Below are 12,027 nucleotides of genomic sequence, written 5' to 3'. Positions count from 1 at the left end.
CCCAACTGATTTAGCTGTTCATTTAATTCCACTGTTTCCTTGTGGATTTTCTGTCTGGATGATCTATCCATTGATATGAGTGGAGTGTTGTGGTCCCATACTATTATTGTGCTATTATTAATATCTTCTTTTAGTTTTGTTAATTGTTGCTTTAAGAACTTTGGTGCTCCTGTGTTGGGTGCATAGATATTTATAAGTGTTATTTCTTCTTGATGGAATGTTCCTTTGATCATTATATACTGCTCTTCTTTGTCTCTCTTTACCTGTCTTATCTGGAAGTCTACTTTGTCTGATATAAGTATTGCGACACCTGCCTTCTTTTGTTTGCCATTAGCTTGGAGTATCGTCTTCCATCACTTCACTCTGAGCCTGTGTTTGTTGCTGAAGAAAGCATATTTTTTGGTCTTATTCTTTAATCCATCATGCCACTCCATGTCTTTTTATTGGAGAATTCAATCCATTTATGTTTAAGGTGATTATCAATATATGAGGGCTTAATGCTGTCATTTTGTCACTCATTTTCTGGTTTTCCTGAATTTCCTTTGTTTCTCATCCTGTGTGTTTTGGCCTACCCATTGAATTATGTAGTTTTTTATGATATGTTTCTTTATTTTCTCATGATTTATTATTTGTGTCTCTGTTCTGCTTTTTTGTTTAGTGGTTAACATGAGGTTTGTATTCAGAATCTCCTGTATAAGATAGTCTATTTTCTGATGGCCTCTTGTTTCCTTAAGTCTAAACCAATTCAGTCCCTTTTCTCCTCCCCACCTACATTGTTTTTCTCACATCTTATTCTATCTTGTGTTGTGAGTTTGTGGTTAAAATGACAAGATTATCTTTGTTTTTGGTGTTTCCCCTCTCTTTAACTTTAATGCTACACTTGAGCATTTGCTACCCTATTCTGATTCTGTATACCTATTTATCTCCTTACTCTGTGCTTTGTAACCCATTTCTTCCCTTTTTTTCCAGTATGAGGGCCTCTTGAGGATTTCTTGTATGGAGGCGGGTCTCGTGGCTATGAACTCCCTTAGCCTTTGTTTGTCTGGGAAAGTTTTTATTTCTCCATTGTATCTGAAGGATATTTTTGCTGGATAGAGTATTCTTGGATGAAAATTTTTGTCTTTCAAAGATTTGAATCTGTCATTCCATTCTCTCTTAGTTTGTAAGGTTTCTGCAGAGAAATCAGCTGCAAGCCTGATAGGGTTTCCTTTGAAGGTTATTTTCTTCTGCCTTGCTGCCCCTAGCATTCTTTCTTTGTCATTCATTTTGCCAGTTTTCTACTATATGCCTTGCAGTAGCTCTTTTTACATTGACATATCTAGGAGATCTGAAATTCTCTTCCACACAGATTTCCATCTCTTTCCCTAGGTTTGGGAAGTTCTCTGCTATTATTTCTTTTAACACACTTTCTGCTCCATTCTCCTTCTCTTCTCCTTCTTGAATACCTATAATTCTTATGTTGCATTTCCTAATTGAATCAGATATTTCTCAGAGACTTTCTTCATTTCTTTATAGTCTTAGTTCTCTCTCCTCCTCGTCTATAGCATTTTAACATGTCTATCTTCGATTATGATGATACGCTCCTCTATGATGTCCACTCAAGCCTTCAGAGAATCTGTATTTTGTTTTATCTCTTCCATTGTGACTTTCATCTCTAATATTTCTGATTGATTCTTCTTTATAGTTTCAATCTCTTTTCAGAGTAGCTCCTGAACTTGTTGAATTATTTCTGTACATTCTCTTTTACCTTGTTGAGTTTTTTGATGATGGCTATTTTGAATTCATTGCCATTTAGACTACATATTTCTGTGTCCTCAAGACTGAATTCTGGGTACTTGTTGTTTTCTCTCTGGTCTGGAGATTTGATATAATGTTTGATATTGCTAGAGGGGTTGGCTCTGATCTTATGCATCCTGGTATTATTTGGTTGCAGTTACTGCCTATTGACACTGTGTGGTGGTCAAGAGCCATGTATGCTAAGCCTTCTGCCTTCAGCCAAAATTCCAGGCAGTGGAATGGGCTCAGGGAGGGTGGGAGGAGTGGTGCTTTCTCCTGCATGCTCTCAGGGCTGTCTTGCTCTGCTCTCGCTATCTCCTCTCCTGGGGTGTTGGCTTGATGAGGTCACCCACTGTGAAAGCTCTCGCCCCAGTAGAGTTTTTCCCTCTAGGCTGCATAGGCCCTCGGGGGTCCTTGATGTTCCCATGGATGAACATCCCCTCCCCTGTTTCTTCCCTCTCAGAGGCCTCCTGCAGTCATGGATCACAGTCTATTATGGGAGGGATGAAGTTTTCTCTTACCCAATTCCAGCTCTTCCAAGGGTGGGCTCCAGCCTCTCCATGCTCCGTCATATGGCTGGGTCTATCTCTCCAACATTTTTGTGTTGTGTTAGCATGTCCTCTGTTGGAGTATGAATGTCCCTTTTCATTGTATGTTGGAGGGGAGAGAATCCTGGGCAAATTCACTCTGCCATGATGCTGATGCCACTCTGGAGATTGCTTTTTGGATTTCTTAAATTACCAATTCAACTTATTACTGGTTATAGGGCTATTAAAATTATTGATTTTGTGTTAGATGAATTGTGGTACTGTATGTTTTTCAAGGAAGCAGTCCATTTAGTTTAAGTGGCCAAATTTATGTGTATAGAGATATTTGTAGTATTCCCTTGTAATTCTTTTGATATCTGAAGAGTTAGTAGTGATATCCTCTGTTTCATTCCTGATATTGGTAGTTTGTGTATTTTCTATTTTTTGTCAGTCTTATTAGACATTTGTCAATTTATTGATCTTTTCAAAGAACAAGGTTTTTGTTTCATTGATTTTTTTCTATTGTTTTTCTGTTTTCAAATTTCATTGAATTCTCCTCTTATCTTTATTATTTCCTTCCTTCTGCCTGCTTTTGGTTTATTTTGTTCTTCTTTTAAGTTGTTGCTATAGGAGCTTAGATTATTGATTTAAGACCTTTACTCTTTTCTAATGTATGCATTTACTGCTATAAATTTCCCTCTCATTACTGCTTTAGCTATGTTCCTCAAGTTTTGATATGTCTTGTTTTTCTTTTTACTCATTTTGTTGTATATTTTATTTTTCTTTTTCCTATTATTTAGAATTATATTGTTTAGTTTCCAAGTGTTTGTTGATTTTTCTATTATCTTTCTGCTATTAATTTCTAGTTTGATTCCTTTGTGGTCAGAGAACACACTTTGTTTGTGTTCTACTCTTAAATACATTGAGATATATTCTATGGCCTAGGATAATATCCATTTTGGTGTGTGTACTGTGGGCATGTGAAATGAATGTATATTCTGCTGTTGTTGAATACACATTCTATAATAGCAATTTCTATAAATGTTGACTGGCTCCTGTTGTTTGATGGCGTTTTTGAGTTCTTCTATACTTTTGCTGGTTTTCTGTCTCATTATTCTATCAATTGTTGAGAGAGAGTTGTTCAAATCTTTGACTATAATTCTGGATTTGTCTATTGTTCAGTTTAGTTCCACCAGTTTTTGCTTCATGAATTTTTTGTCTCTGTTGGTTGGTATATACACGTTTAGAATTACTATGTCTTCTTGATGGAGTAATCCTTTTGTTACTATATAATTTCCCTTTCTCTCTCTGGTAATCCTCTTTCCTATGAAGTCTACTTTATCTGGGGCTTGCCATTGACTAATGTTTGCATGATGTATCTTTAGCCTTCTTTTCAATCTGCCTATATCATTATGTTTAAATTGAGTTTTTTGGAGGTAATATATAATTGGGTCACTTAAAAAAAATCCACTCTGCCAAAAATCTTTTAATTAGTTTATTTAGACCATTTACATTTAATGTAATTATTGGCATGTTAGGGCTTAAGCCTGTCATTTTATTTATTTTTGTTTTCTGTTTGCTTTCTTCATTTTTTTGTTTCTGTATTTTCTATTCCCTGCCTTCCTATGGGCTACTTGATCATTTCTAGGAATTCCATTTTGATTTATCTGTAGTGTTGTTGAGTATCTCTTTATATAGCTTTTTTATTGGTTCCTCTAGATACTATGTTATATGTACATAACATCACCATTTATTGGTGTCATCATTTTGGCAATTAAAGTATAGAAAGCTTACCTCCCTTTCTTCCCTATAACGTCTCCCATTTATAATCTAATTGTCTTAAATAGTCCCTTTACATCCATTTGAAAGCACATCAGAATGTGTTATATTTTTTGCCTCAACCATTAAACATAAATATAGAAAACTCTAGAGGAGAAGGAAAGCTTAGTGTATTTATCCACATTTTTCCTTATCATTTTCTTTCTTTCTTCCTGGTACTCCTTTCTTAGAGAACTTCCTGTAGCAATTTTTTTAGGGCAGGTCTACTGGTGATATTCTGTTTTCCTTCATCTGAGAAAGTTTTTATTTCCCCTTCCTTACTGAAGGAAAGTTTTGCTATATATAGAATTTTGGGCTGACAGATCTTTCTTTCAGTTCCTGAAAAATATTGTGCCACTTCATTCTGGCTTTCAGTATTTCTGATGAGAAATCTGATGCCATTCTAATTATTTTTCCCCTAAAGTTAAAGCATCTATTTCTCTGGCTGTTTTCATGGATTTATCTTTGTCTTTGGTTTTCATTAGTTTAATTATGATGTATCTTGGCATAGATTACTTTGGGCTTATTCTGTTTGGGGCTTGATTTTTAAATCAATATGTTTATGTTTCTTGCTAAATTTAGGAACTTTTCAGTCATTATTTTTTAAGGTACTGTTTCAGCTTTGCTCTCTTTCTCCATTACTTATAGGACTCTGATAACACAAATGTAAGACCTTTTGTTATAGTCTCACATATCCCTGAGGCTCTGTTTTTTAATCTCTTTTCTCTCCATTGTTCAGATGGTAATTTGTATTGTGCTATTTCCCAGTTCACTTAATCTTTCTTCTATCTACTCCATTCTTCCGTTGAGGCTATCCACTGTAGCTTTTTATTTCAGTTACTGTATTTTTTAATTCCAAAATATCTATTTGGTTCTTCTTTGTATCTTCTATTTATTTGATGAGATTTTCTGTTTCTTTGCTGAGGCTTTCTTTTTTTAAATTATTTGTTTCAAGAGTGTTCATAATTATGTTTTGGAGCAATTTTATAATGGTTGCTTCAAAATTTTTCTCAAATAACCCTCACATTTCTATCATCTCAGTGTTGGCTTCTATTGGATGTCTTTTTTTACTCAGTTTGATATCTTTCTGGTTCTTGTTATGATGAGCAACTTTCAATTGGAACCTGGACATTTTCACATTATGTTTTGAGTCTCTGGATCTTATTCACACTTTCTGTTTTAGTTGACTTTATTTGACACAATTTCAGTGGGGGAAGGATTGAGTGCCACCTCACTAGTGGAGCTAGAAGTCCAAGATCCCCACTTGGTCTCTGTTGACATATGAGTTGGGGAAGAGCTCCTCATTTTTGCTCTGTGGAGGTGGGAGTTCTGGCTTTTCATGCAGCTTCAACTGACACAATGTTAGGCATGGTTTCATTACTCTCTACTATACCTCCTCTGAAACCATCCCAGTAGAGAATGTGAGGGACACCTTGCTACTGCTGCATAGGTGTGGAAGTCCAGGCCCCCCAGGTGGTCACCCTGACATCATAGTGGAAGGAGGGCTCATTAATTCCTGGTGGGGTTGAAAGTCTCAGCTCTCTAATTTGACTTATTCTGGAGGAAATGTTCATTACAGCTTTGCCAGAGGGGAAGTCTATACTCCCCACTTGGCCTTTGATGGTGTGGGTGGGGGTGAGGTTATGGTTTTTTCAGTGGTACTTGAATGGAATAGAACAATTATTTTATGAGTGTTTTCTCTCTCACTAAGCTGTCCCTTTCCTGGCCCTTTGCCTAGAGAGAGCAGGCTTTTGTTTTTCTATACCCATTGGTGTTTCTGGGTTGCTGGCTTCTTCAGCTTCAAGTCTTGGAAATATGAAATAAAAAGAAAACTCAGGGAATTCATCAATGTGTCATTCTTCAGGTCCTGCGGTCCCTGGCCAGTCTGCCTTCTTTTTTCTAACTTTTAGAATTTTTTCATGTTTGTTTTATATATAATGTCCACGGTGTTTAACAGTACTTATTGGGAGGAATAGGAAAAAGTATGTATACTCCATCTTCCTGGGCCTAATTTGTGTTTATATTGCCCTAGCATCTTCCAGTCCTCCAATGTGACAGCCAATGTTATTTCCCACAAGGACCATATAACTGAAGAAGTAAGAGATCATAAATCAAGAGTACGATGATTGTGGACCAAAGAGGGAAAGAAACACAGTTTGCTCTATCAGCATCAGTGTGTTTTTATACACAGAACTAGATAAAGAGTAGTTACTCTCATTGCCACTGCCCTCAAATTGATCAAGCTCTGTGGGACACAGAATGGATTTTTTTTAGAAGGGACAGGGAAGAATCAAGATGGATACAAGGATAGGAAAAGAGCAATGACATTTAAGTGGAATGCCAAGAGTAGCCCCTTTTGATAAGGAAAAGTGACTTTTTCTCAATCTATTTACAAAGTGCAGTGTGGACAAGTCCCGTGATTGGCACTGTCCCTTCCACCCAGATTGCTGCTCCAAGCCTCTACTTATAAGTTCTTCCGGAACTTAACTAGTCCAGGGCATAGTTCACAGCAAGTAGATACAGAAAGATTGTGAGAAAGTGCCTATGGTAAATCCAGTGCTAGTCCAAGGAGGTTTCATCGATCCAGATGCTGCCTGAGTTGTCAGGGAAGGGTATCCCACAGAAGAGTACACCTATGCTAAATCTTGAAAGTTTTCTAGATAAAAGGGTGAAGGGAGGCAGGTCCACACTGGCTGCATAAGAATCCTCAGAGAACCTTGTTGTCTTAGTCTGCTTGGGTAACCATAACAAAATGCTGTAGGCTGGGTGACTTAAACAACAGAAATTTGTTTTCTCATAATTCTGGAGGCCAGTAGTCCAAGATCAACAAGATAGGTTTCTGGTGAGAACTCTTCCTGGCTTGTAGATATGTGCCTTCTTGTTGTGTGCTCACGTGGCCTTTCCCTAGTGTGTGCATGCAGAAAGAGAGATATCTCTCTCACTCTCTTATTATAAGGCCACCAATCCTATTGGATTGGGCCCCACCTTTATGATTTTATGATCTCTATTAACCTTGATTTCCTCCTAAAAGCTCTATTTACAAATACAGTCACATTGGGGGTTAGGCTTTTAATGTATGAATTTTGAGGGGACATAATTTAGTTCATAGCACTTGGTAAAAAGGAGAATTGTGGAGCCAGCTGAACTCCTAGAGATTCTGACCTGGTAGATCTGGGGTAGATTCCATAAATGTGTGTTTTGAACAAGGAAACCATCTGATTTTAATGAAAAGCTAGGACTAGGAAGACAGTGGAAAATATCAGTAACATAAATGAATAGAGGGTGCTACAACAGGATGGCATGAGCTTTAAAGATATTGACAATTAATAGAGTGTTTTGGTCACCAATTCCAATGTGTGTGGGGGGGGAGGGTGATTTCTCCTCACATGAGCAAGCAATTCTCAGACAAGAGCAGGGTGTCCTACAATTCAACTCAATTCTGAGACTGTCTACTGATAGATAGCATCAGATTTCATAGGTTAAGTGTTCAGTCGCATAAGACTGCCCTCCCCCACTGTAGACATCAATCACAAGTCTAGGTTGTCACCTGAGCTTCTGACCAATCCAACAACCTCCTCCTTAGGTTTGATTAATTTCCAAGAGCAGCTCATAGAACTCAAATAGACATTTTACTTACTGGATCACCAGTTTATTATAAAAGGATATAACTCAGGAACAGCCAGACGAATGAGATACATAGAGAAAGGTACAGGAAAAGGGTGCAGAGATTTTGTGTCCTCTCCAGCAGCACCACTCTCCCCAAATCTCCATGTGTTCACCAACCCAGAAATTCTCTGAATCCTGTCCTTTTGGGTTTTTATGGAGGACTCATTACATAGGTATGATTGATTAAACCACAGGCCATTGGAGATTGATTCAACCTCCAGCCTCTCTCCCCTCCCTGGAGGTGAGGGGGTGACACTGAATGTTCCAACCTTCTAATCACATCATTTGTTCTCCTGGCAACCAGCCCCCATCTTTAGGTGGTGTCCATAAGTCACCTCATTAACATAACAAAAGGCACCTTTATGAGCTTTCATCACTCAAGAAATTCCAAGGTTTTTAGGAGGTCTGTGCCAGAAATGAGGATGAAGATTAAATATACATATACATATTTATTTATTTATTTATTTATTTATTTTTGGCACCTGAGCTAACATCTGTTGCCAATCTTTTTTTTTCTTCTTCTCCCCAAAGCCCCCCAGTACATAGTTGTATATTTTTGGTTGTAGGTCCCTCTGGCTGTGCTTTGTGGGACACTGCCTCAACATGGTGAAACCCTAGCTGCTGAAGCAGAGTGCACAAATGTAACCACTTGGCCATGGGGCTAGCCCCTAAATATATATTTATTATAAATATCAATATCACAACAATATAGTTGAGAAGTCAAAGCTGATACACAAAATAATGGGTGCATATTACATAAATGCCATTAGGTATTATTTTGGCTGGTACAAGCACTAGTGGTAGCAGGAAGAAGGGAGGATTGAGTGAACAAACAGAAGGAGATGAGAATGAGCATGGCACTATTCATGAGGACAGAGGCCTGTCTGTCTGACAGAAGATCTTTACACAGAGTAGGGAGAGATGGAGTTGGTGGATTAGAATGGGGCCAGATATAGACATAGAAGACGTGTAAAATCAGAGACATCATGGTAGGCTGATGGATCAGCATTTGTTGAGAAGATGGATTGGCACTTGTTGAAAAGACCACATGAAAGAAAAACAAGCTGCAGCCATATTGGGTTTCTGCTCTCACTCCTCTAATAAGCTGGTTGGCAGCTGCAACTCCCCAGACATCTTGGATGGAGTATGTGAAGGCAGAGAGCCATCTCCAAGTGAGGGACCACTCCTAAAGAGTGGTGGGGATAGGAATCTGGAACAAGACTAACTGATGATAACCTAAAATTTCAAGGATTAAGGGATCAGATATAGAAAAATAATCTTTCTAGAGGGAAAGGATAGGATGTAAGGATATAAGAAATGGTAAGATAAGATCAGTTTTATATATAATGCTCCACCCAGAATCAGGAACTTTTGAGGAGCTATCAGTGTCTGATTTCATATCTTGTGTTCCCCAAAATGCTTAGCACACAGCCTCATGCATCAATGATGTTCAACAAATTTCAGCAGAAATAAAATAATTATTTTTATTTAGCTTGATGTTTCATACAATGTTAAAACTCCTAGAGTAAAATTGACTGAATAAGAAACCATCACAAAATCAGTTATTGAGCATTGACTATGTGCAAAGCATTGCTAATGAGCTAGTAAAAATAAATCTTTAATCAGGAGTGCTGCAAGACCTTAACCAAAATAGGTCTTAGATGTTTAATATTGTATACCACTAGAGTACGCTGCATACCTTCACCTTCCTGAAAGATTAATAACAGCTATGATTTCAATTTTCAAGGGCAGATAGAATCAAGAGAGGCAATATTTCATAACGGTTAAGAGCACAGACTTGAGTCAGGCTGCCTGGGTTTAAATCTTTGCTGTGTCAATTACTTACAGTCTGACTTTGGTCAAGTTACATACCTTTTCTATGTCTTGTTTTAATCAATTATAAAATGTAATAATATAAATGTCACATTAGATCAGATGGACTTAGTGGATATATATAGAACATTCCATCCAAAAACTGCAGAATACATATTCTTTTCAAATGCACATGGAACATTCTCCAGGATAGATCACATATTAGGCCACAAAACAAGTCTCAATAAATTTAAGAAGATGGAAATAATACCAAGCATCTTTTCTGACCACAATTGTATGAAACTAGAAATCAACTCTCAGGAAGAAAATCAAAAAAGCCACAAATATGTGGAGATTAAACAAAATTCTACTGGACCACGATTGAGTCAATGAAGAAATCAAAGGAAAAATAAAAAAAAATACCTGGATACAAACGAAAATGAAAATACAACATGCCAAAATTTATGGGTTCTAAGAGGGAAGTTTATAGCAATACAGGCCCACCTCAGCAAACAAGAAAAATCTCTAAAAAATCTAACAATGCACCTAAAGGAACTGGAAAAAAGGAGAACAAACAAAGCTCAAAATCAGTAGAAGGAAGGAAAGAATAAAAATGTGAGCAGAAATAAATGAAATAGAGACTAAAAAACAATAGAAAAAAATCAATGAAACCAAGAGTTGGTTCTTTGAAAAGATAAACAAAATTGACAAACTTTTAGCTAGACTCACCAAGAAAAAAAGAGAGGTCAGCATCATGGTGGAGCGAGCGTTCCTGGTAATCTCTTGCTTCTACCATACCACAAAAAAGACATTCATTCTCCAACAGAAGATATCCAAACACAACACAAAAGATGTCTGAAAAACCCACGCAGCTGTATGATGGAGGACAGAGAGGCTGGATCCCCTCTCAGAGGAGGTGGAATGGGGCAGGAGAAAATTTCACTCCTTCCCCAAAAGACTGGGATATGGGACCATAGGCCGCCTCTGAGAGGGAAGTAATGGGGGAGGGTGGGGAATGTTCATTCGTGGGAACATCAAAGATCCTTGAGGGCCCTCACAGCCTAGGGGAAAGCCTCTACCAATGTGAAAGCTAACTTGGGGGTGACCTAATCAGGCCAACATGCGAAGAGAGCAGATAGTGAGGGCAGAGCGAGAAAACCCAGAGAGCATACAGAAGAAAGTGCCCCTCCTCCCCACATGCCCAGGGGAGGATCCAGTGCCTGGAATCTCAGAGGAACACAAAGGGCTCAGAATACACAGCTGTTGACCCCCACCCAGTGGCAATAGGTGGTAACTGCAACCAAATAATACCATGATGCTTAAAACAGAGCCACACCCTATAGCAGTATCAAAAATTCTATTAAATCTCCAGACCAGAGAGAAAATGACAAGTACCCAGAAATCAGTCCTGAGGACACCGAAATATATAATCTAAATGACAGAGAATTCAAAATAGCTATCATCAAAAACCTCAACAATTTAAAAGAGAGTTAAGAGAAACAATTCAACTAGTTCAGGAGCTACTTCACAAAAGAGATTGAAACTATAAAGAAGAATCAATTAGAAATATTGGAAATAAAAGACACAGCGTAAGAGATAAAACAAAATATGTATCCCCTAAATGCTTGAGTTGACATCATAGAGGAGAGAATCAGCAAAATCGAGGACAGACATGTTGAAATGCTCCAGATAGAGGAGGAGAGAGAATTAAGACTAAAAATAAAGTAAGAAAGTCTCTGAGAAATATGCAACACAATTAGGAAAAGCAACATAAGAATTGTAGGTATTAAAGAGGGAGAAGAGAAGGAGAATGGAGCAGAAAGCTTGTTCAAAGAAATAATAGCAGAGAATTTCCCAAACCTACGAAAGGAGATGTAAATCCATGTGGAAGAGGCTATCAGATCTCCTAAGTATGTCAATGTAAAATGACCAACTGCAAGGCCCATAGTAGTGAAACTGACAAAAGTGAATGACAAAGAAAAATACTAAGGGCAGCAAGGCAGAAGAAAATAACCTACAAAGAACCCCTATCAAGCTTTCAGTGGATTTCTCTGCATAAACCTTACAGGCTAGGAGAGACTGGAATGACATATTCAAATCCCTGAAGGACAAAAACTTTCAGCCAAGAATTACTCTACCAGTGAAAATACCCTTCAGTTATGATGGAGAAATATAAACCTTTCCAGATAAACAAAAGCTAAGGGAGTTTGTAGCCACGAGACCTCCAATACAAGAAATCCTCAAAAAGGCCCTCATACCTGAAGGGGAAAAATGGGTTACAAAGCATGGAGCATTGAGATAAATAGTTAGACAAAATCAGAAAATTATAGCTATACATCAGAACAGGTTAGCAAATACTCAAGAATAGCACTAAAGATAAAGGGAAGGAAAAGATAATCTTTTCAAAAACAAAGGATAATCTTGTTTA

General features: G+C 37.7%; 1 protein-coding gene across 6 annotated transcripts in view; it reads right to left on the bottom strand.

Annotated features, from left to right (window-relative positions):
* Positions 1-12,027, bottom strand: part of DCX (doublecortin) — a 367,013-nt gene that overhangs the window by 146,538 nt on the left and 208,448 nt on the right. The window lies entirely within an intron of this gene.

This window comes from Equus quagga, chromosome 10 (assembly GCF_021613505.1).
Source record: "Equus quagga isolate Etosha38 chromosome 10, UCLA_HA_Equagga_1.0, whole genome shotgun sequence".
Taxonomy (NCBI): domain Eukaryota; kingdom Metazoa; phylum Chordata; class Mammalia; order Perissodactyla; family Equidae; genus Equus; species Equus quagga.
Note: the sequence above shows the minus strand (reverse complement) of the source record. Positions and strands in the feature narration are given on the sequence as shown.